This window comes from Macaca mulatta, chromosome 18 (genome assembly GCF_049350105.2).
Source record: "Macaca mulatta isolate MMU2019108-1 chromosome 18, T2T-MMU8v2.0, whole genome shotgun sequence".
Classification (NCBI taxonomy): Eukaryota; Metazoa; Chordata; class Mammalia; order Primates; family Cercopithecidae; genus Macaca; species Macaca mulatta.
Genome location: NC_133423.1, coordinates 84,242,199 through 84,256,045, shown reverse-complemented (window position 1 = coordinate 84,256,045; position 13,847 = coordinate 84,242,199). Strand labels below are relative to the sequence as shown.

At 48.8% G+C, this 13,847-nt stretch overlaps 1 protein-coding gene and 1 long non-coding RNA gene across 33 annotated transcripts in view; one reads left to right on the top strand and one right to left on the bottom strand.

Moving 5' to 3' along the window:
- The window catches only part of LDLRAD4 (low density lipoprotein receptor class A domain containing 4), a 446,527-nt gene that overhangs the window by 65,527 nt on the left and 367,153 nt on the right, over positions 1–13,847 (bottom strand).
- LOC144336562 (uncharacterized) overlaps positions 7,216–13,847 on the top strand; it is a 28,843-nt gene continuing 22,211 nt past the window's right edge. The window contains exons 1-2 of the long non-coding RNA XR_013408450.1: positions 7,216–7,407; positions 7,452–8,587. This is a non-coding gene — a long non-coding RNA (uncharacterized LOC144336562). The remainder of the gene's footprint in view (positions 7,408–7,451; positions 8,588–13,847) is intronic.

Below are 13,847 nucleotides of genomic sequence, written 5' to 3'. Positions count from 1 at the left end.
TCCTAAAGCTAAGGAAATAAACAAAGGACTGGATACCGGTAAGCAGGATTACGAATGAGCAAAGTCTCAGTCATACACAACAGTCCTGAAGATTGTAGAAAAAGAGCCACGGGTCCACTGGCCCAGGAGGGATCAGAGAACCCACAGTCTATGCAAGGTCCAGCCATCCAAGAGAGGTTAGTCTCCAAAACCTACTATCATGTGCCTACCGGAGGCGGGAAAGAGGTCTGCCTTATAAGGAAAAGCAAGTGATTGAAATTGTCTCAGCCTGGATGTCTCGAAGATCCCACCCTATGAAATGAAGTGTGGACCTGGGAACTGGCCGGTCTTCCACCCACAGGCATGCCGGCGGAGGGGGACCAGGTCCTTTCTGTGAGGGAAGCTGACAGGTCGGCTGTTCTTGGTAAAGGCCAAGGCAGGTGGTTCTGGGATTCCCTGCTTCTAGCACAGTACCTGGCATCTGGTGAGGGCTCAGTATTTACAAAATAAATGAGAGTGAGACTGTCTAACATGGAAAGTTCTGGAATGCAGTGCCTAGGGCAGTGGTTCTCAAAGCGTGGTTTGTAGAACAGCAGCATCAGCATCACCCGGGAACCTGTTCAAAATGCAAATTTTCAGGCCCACCCAGATCTACTGGAAGCTCTGGGCATGAGGCCAGCAGTCTGGGTTTTATAGAGCCCTCTAGGAGATTCTGATGCATGTTAGAGTCTGAGAACCCACTGACCCAGGGAAGCGGTGGTGTTTCAAGAGTGGAAACCTCCAAGAAGAAAATGAATGCACATGTAATATTGTGATATTGCCAGCTTCCCAGACAATCTGATTTCTCTGGGTCTCTGACTCCCACGACTTGGAACTCCCAACCCCTTTTTTCTTTGCAAGTAGATACAGTGTGATGTTATGGGGGTACATACACATACGGATCCCCCCTATTTTTTTCCTTTTTTTTTGATTCACAGTCTCACTTTGTCCCCCAGGCTGGCTGCAACCTCGGCCTCCCAGGGTAAAGGGTTTCTCCCAACTCAGCCTCCTGATAGCTGGGACTACCGGTGTGCCTGGCTAACTTTTATATTTTTGCAGAGACGGGATTTTGCCACGTTGTCCAGGCTGGTCTCGAACTTCTGACCTCAAGTGATCTGCCCACCTTGGCGTCTCAACGATTCCCCGCTAATTTTTAAGGTATCCAGATTGTTTTGAGATTGACCTGCCTTAAAGTCAGGTCCTTGTGAATATGGATGCGTGTCTGTTTCAGGGCTCCTAGGCGCTCCTCACAACGGCACAGCGACTGCCATAATCTGACTGCACTTCGTTGGCAGGGGAAAGGTAAAATGGTAGCTGTGACTCAGGCCCTCAGAGCCCTTCTTCAGTTTCTATTCTTTTTTTTTGAGACAGAGTCTTGCTCTGTCGTCCAGGCTGAAGTGCAGTGGCATGATCTCAACTCACTGCAACCTCCGCCTCCCAGGTTCAAGCAGTTCTCTCTCCTCAGCCTCCCGAGTAGCTGGGATTATAGACGCTCGCCACCATGCCCGGCTAATTTTTTTTAATTTTAGTTGAGAGAGACGGGGTTTCACCATGTTGGCCAGGCTGGTCTCGAACTCCTGACCTCAAGTGATCTGCCTGCTTTGGCCTCCCAAAGTGCTGGGATAACAGGCGTGAGCCACCGCGCCCGGCCCTCAGTTTCCATTCTTTACTAGGTATTTTTTCAACATCTAGATTGCAGTAATTTTAGCCTCAAGGAGTCTGCCATATCTTCAACTTTCATTCACTCCAGTTCATCAGCTGTGTGACATTAGCTAGCCTGCACATCACAAAATATTTCTGATCTGTTTCTGTAAGGGAGAAAGTAGGGGAAATCTGAAGGTTTGATGGACAAGTTCATTTAAGAGGAAATAAGTTCGCAGATATTAGCGAACTTTCGGTTCTCCTATGTAATTTGCTCCCCTGGCTTTGTTCAATATTGAAATATATATAATTTTTTCCAACACAGAGCTTATTATTCTGTAATATATTACCAGCAATCAGCAATCTCTACACAACGCCAGTTTGTGTTCAGTAAGAGATATTTTGGTTGATGTAGCAACTGTGCTTACATTTGGGAAAACCTGGAAAAGCAGTTGTCTGTATCAGTAAAACTCATCACTAAAATTAAATGCTCTAATTTTCCTGATGGGCTTGGAAGGGGGAGTGGGAAACCAAATGTGCTTTGAAAAGATAATCTCCTGGAAGAGGAAGTCTGTATGAAGGCTTAATCAAATCTGGGGCAGAAGTTATGCTGCCAAAATTACTAATCATCAGAATGACCCTGCTTGCTCATTAGTGCGTTAATCAGTGTGGCCACCGTTCACCTGAGCAGGCCGCTGATCTCCGCGGTCAGGCATAATCCATTTCTTCTCCTCTCTCCTCACCTCAGTATTAACGGCTTAGCAAAGACCGCTTTAAAAACACAGAACCCAGAAGGCACCGTGATTTATCACCGAAGATAATAAATGAATGCAGCTTACAGTATTCACGCCGGAATAAAGAGAGCCGGTAACAGATTTGTTCCTGATGCATTAGAAATAGACCCCAGTGACAAACTCCCGCTCTCTCCACAGCGAAGCTGATGTATTCGCCAGACAGGTAGATATGAGCTACTCAGGCTGTCTGGGCGCTATGGAAATCACGTCGAGTGCATCTGACCATCGGCAATGGGGCCAGACACGCGCGAGGCTCGTTCTCATTCCAGCCAGGGAAAAGGCCTCGTCTGCACTCGCCCTTTGCTGAGAGGCTGCCGTGTAGTCAGCTCGGACGCGTGTAAGATAAGCTCTGTCCCGTTATCTAATATTTCACCAGGCAGTGGAACCAAAGGATAAGGACACCCTAATCGCCTACGTGGGCAGCAAAGCTCGAGTGCTGTCAGGTCCGGCACAAAGCCTGGAGCCCGGACAAGAGGAAGTTTACCGCGGAAGTTAATCACTTCATTTGGAAGGAGAGCCCTGAAGGATTTGGACAATTATGGTTTATCCTGGTTATACAATGTATCAGGAGACAGATCCAAAGTTCTCACTGCAGAATAATCTTCAGGCAGCTTGCCTTTCCTCCCCACAGCACACCCTTAACTTAAATTTACGCTAGGATTAAGCACAAGAAGTGGTAATATGGAATGATTTGTGCACAGTTAACAAGAAGTGAGTATGAGAAAAGACAGGTGTTGCAGCCATCCCTCCGCCGAGCCGTCCTGTGATCCCTCCCTTGGTTAAGTCTTCCTGGGCGCCAGGTGCAGTGCTGGCCACCAAGGGGAACGCCACGGATGAGCTCCTGCTCTCGGATAAGCCGGAGGTGTCTGGGAAGGAAGGGGAGACAGACGAACAGACAGCTGCAAACCAGCTGGGCAGGGCTCTCACGGAGTCATCACAGCTCAGCTCAGGAGAGCAGAGGAAGCACCAAGCAGTGGGAGGAAGAGAGAGTGGACGGCGGCTTCCTGGAGGAGGTGGCCACTCCTCTGAGTCTTAAGGGACAAGTAATAACTAGTCAGATGACAGAAACAGGGGACAAGATTCGAGGGGGAGACACTGTCATGAAGCAGAAGCTAAGAGACGACAGAGCACAGTGTGTCTGGGACAACCCTAAGCAATGGGAGTCCAGGGCACAGCAGGAGGAGGCAGACGCCGGTCACAGGCTTCCCCCTGTGGCCCCGGGGCACTGAAGTGTGATGGGAGGCAACGTGGCTTTGGGTGGGCCGGGCTCACCTGCACTCTCAGGGAGACGGGGGTGGGAGATGGGCTAAGGGCGGCAGTGGGCCTCAAGGGAAGCCGGGCTGAGGCTGCGGAGATGGGAAGGGTGCGGCAGGCCGGTGGGCAGCTGGGGACGCCGGGTGAGGTGACCGGGTGTGTGAGCGGCAGAAGGTGCTCGCAGGCTCCATTCTCTTCCCTCTGAGCCTGACATTCACTAAGCCCTGCCACACCACAGCTGTGACAGGCAAAGCCAGAGACGCAACAACAAGACGCTGCCAGCAGGGCCGGGGCCGGAGCGCCTGGGCTCGGTGACTCGGGCAGGCTTTGGCGCGGCCGGGAACCCCAACACTACTTGTTAGTGAATGAAAGAATGAAATCCACACCCTGGTCAAGCCACTGAGCCTCTTTTACTCTAACTTCGTATGTTTTGGCAAATATCAATCTTCCTTAAAATTTAATTTCTCAGTTGAATGTGGTGATATTACGTTCCTCTATATATCTCCGGGGCCAAACTCATTTGTTTCTTTTTGGAACTCTAATAAAACTTATTTTTTTACAACTCATTTAAAGTTTCCAATCCCATGCACTCTAGTACTACTGACTAGATCTTAGGCATCTCTAAGTTGGTGCCGTGACCACATACCTCCCCTCGGTCTCGGTAACAAAAGTCAGTCACCACACGTGGCCATCAGGAGGCCGCCCCAGTTGCCACCAGGGCTGAGTCTGTGGGTCTGTCAGTCATCCTCTCTCCACCTCACCTTGTCATCTGCAGATTTAGACTACAAATATTGCCCTACCAAGTTCACAGTGTTTTAGAAAAAAATGAGAGAATATAACAGAAACACTACAATATTAAATTACATGTATTTATATATAATTCTGTACTAATATTACAAAAGCTTCCAGTTTTTTGGATAGCACCTAGCCCACTGTGGCTACTAAATAAATTTTAAAATAGGAGCTACAATTCACAGTCTTATGGTGCCGGTCAAATAATCAAAAAGACCCAGAGACCAAAAGCTCTTCAGCATGGAAACCTATAAAGGTTTGATTTAGACGAGTATACAGACAAGACATGGTGGCTCACGCCCATAATCCCAGCACACTGGGAGGCTGAGGTGGGAAGATCACTTGAGGCCAGAGTTGGAGACCAGCCTGGGCAACAGAGCAAGACCCTCATCTCTACAAAATGTAAAATTTAAAAATTAGCCAGCACAGTGGCCTGCACCTATAGTCCCAGCTACTTGGGAGGCTGAGGCAGGAAGTTTGCTTGAGCCTGGGAGGTCAAGGCTGCAGTGAGCTATTCTCGTGCCACTGTACTCTAGCCTGGGTGACAAAGTGAGACCTCATCTGCAGAAAAGTAAATTAAAAATAAATAAATAAGTGCAGAGGTGAAGTGGAGCCGCGTGGAAGGCGAACCACCCAGGAGCAGAGCTTGTGGCGAGGCTGAGGAGGGCATGGGCCTCCTGCCACGCTGCATCTCTCCTGGGCCCAGTGGGGACAGGTATTGACGCCCATGTGTTGCCAAACGCCTTCTCCCACCTGCTCAGAGGAACCCAAGTGGACAGAGCAGAGGAGCTGCAAACACCGCCCTGGGCTGGGGGTCTCAGCGGGCAGCCCGGGAGGGAAATGCATCTGCCCGGAAAAGGCAGGCTGCTCTCAAAGCCAAATCCCACTCCAGGCGGTTTAGATGCAGTTCTTTAACTGACGGCACAGCTGCCATGCTGCGGCCGGGGATGCCCACTCGGGGTCCAGCACAGTGCCCACACAGAGCTGACATACACATTCATCTTCCTCCTTCTCTCCCCAGTCACCTCGTGCCCTTTTAGGCCATTGGAAGGCAAAGAAAACTGGCCATTGCTGAGTGCTTCTGTGCCAGGCACTGTGCCGACTGCTTTAAGTTTTTTTTTTGTTTTTTTCCCTCATTTTTGGCATCAATCACTATGCCCACTTTTGTAGAAAATATCGACACTGGGTGGGGTAATGTTACTTGATTACAGACGCATGAGATCTAGGGGCTGACTCCAACCCAGATTTATAATGCCCCCAAGGCCATGCTCCTTTCACAGCGCCTCAGTGCGGGATAAATCACAGAAAGATACACGCGTGTTTGTAAGGGATGGACAGAGGATAGACCATCAAATGCTGCAGTCCAGTCCCTGCCACCCTGTGCCACACACAATGCACATGTGCATGAACACACATGCACACACATACATGTGCACACAGCTCTGCATACGAGTGTACAGCGCACACATGCACACACACAAGCTCATGCACCCATACGCACAGGGTGCTGGTGAGCATGGCTGCTCAGCTCGGGGTCTCAGATCCAGCAGTGTGCAAAGTCCTCAGCTTTGTCTGCACACATGCCCACCAAGACGGGCTTGCAATTTGTATTTTTAACCACTGGTAAGGGTTTAGGAGCCAAAAGAAACCACAGAACTGAAATTACCAGGTTCAAACTGCTGGACAAACTTTAGACAAGGATGAATAGAACATGAATGGTAGACAAAACAGAAGCTAATGCTAAGATGCAGTTTTATAGCTGGATGATCTCTACTTTCTTTTTATAACTGCATGAGTCCCTTTTTCATGTTCCCAAAAAGAAGGCTCCAAAGAACTGAGGAGATTCTACCCAGGGAAAACAGAATGCAGCAGCTCGGCTGTTTGAACATGCTAGACTGTCTCCAGACAGTTCTCCTCTATATAGACCGCAGGATAAGAAAAAAAAAAACCAAAACAAAACAGCAGACATGTATTAGGGGTTGAGCATCTGAAAATCTCACATCTGAGATGTTAGAAAATCTGAAAATCTAACCTCTGAGATGCTCTAAAGTCCTGAACTTCTTGAGAGCTGACAAGACACAACAAGCGGAATATTCCACCACTGACCTCCTGAGCCGGTCACATCAAAATGCAGCCCAAGCTTTGCTTCATGCACAAAATTATTACACATTGTATAAAAAGAATTACCTTCAGGCCACGTGCGTCACACATATATGAAACAAATAAACGCTGTGTTCACGCTTGGGCCCCTCCCCAGGATATCTCATTCTGTCTAAGGAAATACTCCAAAATCTGCAAAGATCCAAAATCCAAAACACTCTGGGCCAAGCATTTTGGATACAGGACACTCGACCTGTACACAGACACAAACCAGGTGTCCCCCAACCAGCAACCTGGCAATTATTCAAGTTTGAAACCAAACGCTGAAGAGGCATTTTTAAAAGGGCAAGCTTGTAATCGTTCAGCAATGCTGCTTTTCTCTTGGCCAGAGGCTTGATTAGAAAGGGAGCTGTAGTTCGAAGACAGCTTGGCGGTTTCATAAACCGGGAAAACGCAGATTCCTCGACTTGTGGCTGTTAAGAAGTCTGAAGTCCTGCCTCTGGACGAGGGCACGGCCGAGTCGCCCGGGAAAGGAAGTGACCGCTGGCCAGTCCCCCAGAAGTCCTGCCTCTGGACGAGGGCACGGCCCAGTCGCCCGGGAAAGGAAGTGACCGCTGGCCAGTCCCCCAGAAGTCCTGCCTCTGGACGAGGGCACGGCCGAGTCGCCCGGGAAAGGAAGTGACCGCTGGCCAGTCCCCCAGAAGTCCTGCCTCTGGACGAGGGCACGGCCGAGTCGCCCGGGAAAGGAAGTGACCGCTGGCCAGTCCCCCGAGAAGCCCGGGGACCGGGATGGCCACTCTGCACCTCTGTCGGCAGTGGCCCCAGTGCCATTGCCTGCGCATTCCGGAAGAGTCCTGCAGATGGCTGAGGTGGGACGTCCTCGTTGCCATTGAAGCTGATCCCAAGAACATCCTCCCGGCAGCCGCCAACACTCACCAGGCATCAGGAGAACCGAGCGGCCCGACGCGTCCCTGGCCCTCTGGGGCCCCCCCTCTGGCTGCAGAGACGGTGCTGCCACCTGACAGGCACAGAGCGCCCAGGGAGTGATTCCGAAAAGCCAGAGGATTCGAGATGATGAAAAGGTCACGAGCCAAGAAAGCCAAGGTGGGGTCACGAGCCAAGGTGGGGTGACCACAGCCGCGCCTAGACCCAGGCAGGCCCTCCAGAGCAGCAGGGAAGGCCAGGAGCTGGGGCTCCATCCTGTCCTGTTCAGGGAAAAGCGGCGGAAGGCTCTGAGCAGGGAGTGTGCACAGTATGCACGAGGCGCAGAATAAAACACAGGAAGCAGGAGCAAGGAGAGCAGCCCGGAGTCCTGAAGTCACCCTGAGGAGAAGTGTCAGCGGAAATGAGAAACTGATGAACACGGACCGTGAGAAAAGCATCGCATTAATAATGCAGATTCATTTATGGCTGACATGCAGCGAACAAGAGGAAGGAAGGAAGGAGTGTGACTAGGGGCCCTAGAAGGGAGACTGAGGGGCCTTGGCTGTCACAGCGTCGGACAGCAGCCCTGCTGAGAAGGGACACTGCCGAGGGGCAGGTCTATGGCCCCCAGACAATGCAGGACAGATTGTATTTCAAAAGCTCAGATAGACGTCAGCTACTCAGAACTGGCCACTGATTTTTCCACAGGAAAAGGAATACCACAAATGGCGGGGTGGTGTCCAGGACAGCTTGCAACAGTCTCTTTAATGCGTGCATTCTTGTGATAGGCAAAGGTGGCATCTCAACGCTGTTTACATAGAATCTCTGGTGACTTTGCCTGGGAAGCTAAGTCCAGTGATATGTCTCCACCAGCTGAAACCTGAAACTCACTGTGATCCCAGGAAGACTTTAACCACATTGGCCTTTCCCATCCACGCCGATCGCCAGCCAAGAGAATGCCCTTCAGCTACCACATGGGGCAAGGAACTCTCTTCCCTTACTGGTCATCCATGAAGAGAGTGATCCTCTGGCTCAGTGGAGACTGGAGACCTTTGGCTCAGAAGGTAGGAGGGAGTCACTTCCTAGTAAAACGGACAGGCCCACTTACACATTTTCCATGTGTCGCAGATGACTACATACAAAAATCAGAGGCTGATAACTTGATCATTATTTGATAATAACTACATATAAACATCAAATGACTATAACTCAATAATCACTTCTTTTGTAGGTATTTTTAGATATTTCCCACATTCATAAATCAGCAATATCATTTTAAACATATAGCATTATATATTTTTTTATTTTTATTTTTTGAGATGGAGTCTTGCTCTGTTGCCCAGGCTACAGTGCAGTGGTGGCTCACTGTAAGCTCCACCTCCCGGCTTCAAGCAATTCTCCTGCCTCAGCCTCCCAAGTAGCTGGGACTATAGGCACGTGCCATCACGCCTGGCTAATTTTTTGTATTTTTAGGAGAGACGGGGTTTCACTGTGTTATCCAGGATGGTCTCGATCTCCTGACCTCGTGATCTGCCCGCCTCGGCCTCCCAAAGTGCTGGGATTATAGGTGTAGGCCATCACGCCCGGCCACATAGCATTATATTATTAACTCAGCGATTTGTGGTCTACCATGATCTCTGACAAAGACAAACAAACAAAAAAAGACCCAGACAACTTTTAAACGGGTCACTATACTTTCATGGGTTTTATTTTGATCTCTTGCATGTATCCTGAGTTTCAGGTTTTTCATCCTAGCAAAAAACAAAAGTTGCTCTAAGCTAAATATATTATGGTTCACTAAGAAGCCAGCACCAGCATCTTATTCAGCTGTGCGCGTGATCTGCAGGGCATGCCACAGGCTCTATGAGATTGCCACGGTCCCTTCTGCGAGGTGGGCACACTTGCTTCCGCTGAGGGTTAATACTTCTACGCGTTTCTTCTTTCCTGTCCTCTAGCTCATTCTCTGGCACCTAGCACCGTGCTTGGCAAAACTGCTTGGAGGAGGACAGTTACGAAGAAGATGGCTCTGATGACAATGATGTGGCGGCCGGGGAGGGCACGGGTGGAAGTGGGAGACCATCCCCATCTCCTGACAGAAGGAGGGACCCAGACTAGTCAATCTAGTTTTAGGGAAAATTTCAAGGTGTTCCAGGGGAATATGAATAACAGTGAAAATTAGAGAATAAAGCAGTAAGGTGGTAGTGTGTCGGACAGACGATGCCACCAGTTATTGAAGGGGGAAAAAGCACTTACTGAGTCTGTAGCAGGTGCTTTTAGCCGAGACCCGGATGGGCTTCAGGGGTCTGCAAACCCCGCAGCTATACATGAGACTTGGTATATTTGCACTGCTTTGGGATCAAAGTCTTTGTCCTGCTTCAGATTCTCAAAGGTTAAGAAACACTGGTTTTTAGAGGTGGATTCTCCCTCCCCCACTCGCTCCACCAAAAAGAAGTAGGAGACACTGACCTCCCTTCCTCACAGCCACTCTCAGCCTCATTTGGGTGTGGAAAGTAAGCACAACCTCTCTTTAAAGATAATAATCAGAGCTGAGTTTTAGGTATAGCAAGAGAAAAACCCATTCATGATTCCGGAGTAAGGAAACATTTCAAGTCGAAGCTGTGTGGTGTTTCCAGTGCCTTTTTCACCCGGAAAGCCAGAGTCCATTTTCAGGCAACCTGATTTTGTTTTCTTGAGAGGTGCACCTCACATGGCCAAACTACATTAGAATTTGCCTACAGCAAATCAATCTGCAACCGATAATGTAGCCGGTACTTTTCCTTATTAAGGTTCCATTTATTCATTAAAGAGGACTGTGCGATGCTGGAGACGCCACACACAGAGCTCCCCTCTCCCTTCGCTTTTGCTTGTCCCCTCACTGTCACCAAGAATGACTTCCCGCTTTAGTTTTCTGAGAATAAGAACATCCCCATTTCCTACGTTTTCGCTGAGGACTTTTCTCAGCGGTTGCTCTTTTTTCTAATTACAATAGACTGAGTCATAACTCACTCCGCCCACGTTTCTAACATCACCACAGTGAAAAGGTGTCCTCGGCTGAGCAAAGCATGTTCCCCAGCACAGCAAACCCCTCTCAACACAGCCGCTCTTGGAGACTCTCAGGACTGCCGCTGTGCAGCACCCAATCCTCCATCTCTCAGTTCTCAAAAGCCGCTGAACGTGTCCTTTTTGCCCATTACAGAACTCCTGAAATATCAGCCTCATTTCCCAAATGAATCAAATCTCTTTCCAGTCCACGCAGGCATGAACAGCACGCCCAGGAGCCGACTTTCCCATCAGGGACCCTGTTTGTGTGACTGTGACATCTGCTTCAAATCACACGGACTGAAACTTGCAGAAATACAAAACTAGCCTCATGCAAGTTCAGATACTTAAAAAAAAAAGCTAAACTGCAAAGAAAAACAAAAATATCACCAGGACATTAAATGCTGTGGACTTCACTTTTTAAGTGTTGGGTCAAGACACCTGATCACATTTTCAAAAACTTATGCTAAAGGATTCCTTCCCACAGACAACGATGTATTGTTTTGCTTAATGTTATAACTTCTTTCAAAGCCAGGTCCTCCCGCCGGCTCAGCTGGCAGCTTCTCAGAGCAGAGCTCATGGACACCCGAGGCCCTCCTGAGATTCCAAGGCCACATGTCACCATCCCTCACCTAACACTCCACCTTCCACAGCCTCCGGACATCCCCCTGCGACAGCCGGGAAGGATGACTGCACTTACCACGACCATCTGTGGTCTCGTCCAACAAATCTGAAGGTTCGAAGCTCAGCGAGCCCAGCAGAGCCCATGAACACAGAGACAATCCACATTCTGTGAAGCGCAAAGAGGACCGGGGGTTGCCTGAACTGACCCCAGACAGCACCCACCCTCCAGCTCCTAAGCTTATTAAATAAAACGGTAAATCCCAATCAAAGTGCTGAAAGCCAGAAAAATCACAATATGACTGGCAGGCACTACATGGCTTTAAGCTGGGCAAGAAACCGGAAGAGGAATCCACTTTCTTGATGCTTGTAATAACTTTTATGCGACAAAATATCCTCCCCAAAGACTTGCTTCCTAAAAACTTCTGCACAGCAAAAGGAACAGTCAGCCGAGTAAACAGACAAGCCACAGAGTGGGAGACCATCTTCACAATCTATACATCTGACAAAGGACTAATATCTAGAATCTACAAGGAACTCAAACAAATTAGCAAGAAAAAACAAACAATCCCATCAAAAACTGGGCTGAGGACATGAGCACATGAGCAGACAATTCTCAAAAGAAGATACACAAATGGCCAACAAACAGGAAACAATGCTCAACATCACCAATGACCTGGGAAATGCAAATCAAAACTACAATGCGATACCACGTTACTCCTGCAGGAATGGCCATAATCCAAAAATCAAAAAATAATACATGTGGGCGTGGCTGTGGTGAAAAGGGAACACATTTACACAGCTGGTGGAAATGTAAACTAGTACAACCACTACGGAAAACAGCGTGGAGATTCTTTAAAGAACTAAAAGTAGGAAGAACTACCATTTGATCCAGCAATCCCACCACTGGGTATCTACCCAGAGGAAAAGAAGTCATTATACGAAAAAGATACTTGCACATGCATGTTTATAGCAGCACAATTCACAAGTGCAAAGCTATGGAACCAGCCCCAATGCCCACCAATCAATGAGTGGACAAAGAAATTGGGTATATATACACCATGGAATACTACTCAGCCATAAAAAAGAACGAATTAATGGCATTCGCAGCCACCTGGACGGAGACTATGATTCCAAGTGAAGTAACTCAGGAATGGAAAAGCAAACGTCGTACGTTCTCACTCACGAGTGGAGCTAAGCTATGAGGATGCAAAGGCGTAAGAGTAACGCAGTGGACTTGGGGGACTCGGGAAAGGGTGGCAGGGGGTGAGGGATAAAAGACTACGTACTGGGTGCAGTGGACGCTGCTCGGGTGACGGGTGCACCAGAATCTCACAGATCACCACTGAAGAACTCTCTCATGTAACCAAATACCATCTGTTCCCCAAAAACCTACAGAAATAAAAATTAAAATAAAAAACCAAAACCCTTTCCTTTGTATTTCTGGAAGGTTTTGTACTTTTCTGTTCATTTGTTTTTAAATACAATCAGTGACTCAGCTAGGGAAGGAAAAAAGTTAGATGACATGTCCTCTCCTCCTTCCCAAACAGCCTGTGCTATGAGAAGGAGATGTATGGAGGGCAAGAGACAAAAAGGGAGGGTGTCCCAGATAGATATTCCCATCAGAAAGGCGAGTTTCAAGCTCTGATTTGTTTTCCTTTTGGCTACAGCTTGGAACATGGTAGAACTGGGTTCAAGAGAAGCAGGAAGCTCTTTGTTTCCAACACTTCACAATAATTTGTAAGATGGTCCTGAAAATACCTTCCATAGTGAGGCACCCCTCCTACATTGGGGCATTTCAGAGGGCCAACTGCGAGAGGTGGGGTGTGAAGTGCTCACACTCAATGCCAGGGCTCCATGAGCATCAAAGCTGGGGCTCTTGGGCAGCAAGGAAAGTTAACTGTGAGACAGAGGTGCCAGAGACACACATTGGCCATGGTTCTGCAGCACATCGTACAGTCGAGCTTTCTGGAGTCCTTCTTAATTAGCAGGTGCCAGGGGTACGAAGACAAACAGGACATAGTTCTTGCTCCCAAGGAACTGCTGCCATGGTGAGGAAGATGTCCAGGTGGATGGACTACCACATGACAAGGATCTAAACAGGGGTCTGGACGACACGCTGTGGACAGACAGCGGTTGCTCTCCCAGGCCTGGGGACAGCACAAGGACAGTGCTGCCATGGTTAGCTTCCTCAGGACCTGTAGCCCAGTCACGTTCTGCTTTTTCCCTAAAAGACTTTCTAATACCCACACACAAAAGCAAATCATGGGTAATAATAGCATACGGCAGAACAGCCACTATTAAATTTGATAATAGTGAGATGTGCTTTTGCAAATCTGGTCATCCTACCGCTTTCTCAATGATCAAAGAAGAGTAGTGAGCAAGTGGAATGAGCAAGAGTTACAGCCTTCCCCACAGCGGTCACTATATCCACACACCTCAGTGTCTTCACCAGTAGCCACGGCTTCCGTATCCACGGCTATGACCCCACAGCGGTCACTATATCCACACACCTCAGCAGCCACGGCTTCCGTATCCACGGCTACGCGTAAAGCCCACAGGCCTCACTCTGGTGAGAGATACCAGCCTGGAAAAAACGCAGCTGTCTTTCATGAAGTTCCTGACCAGGCAATGTGGAGATGGGAATAAGAGAAGGAGCGTGTC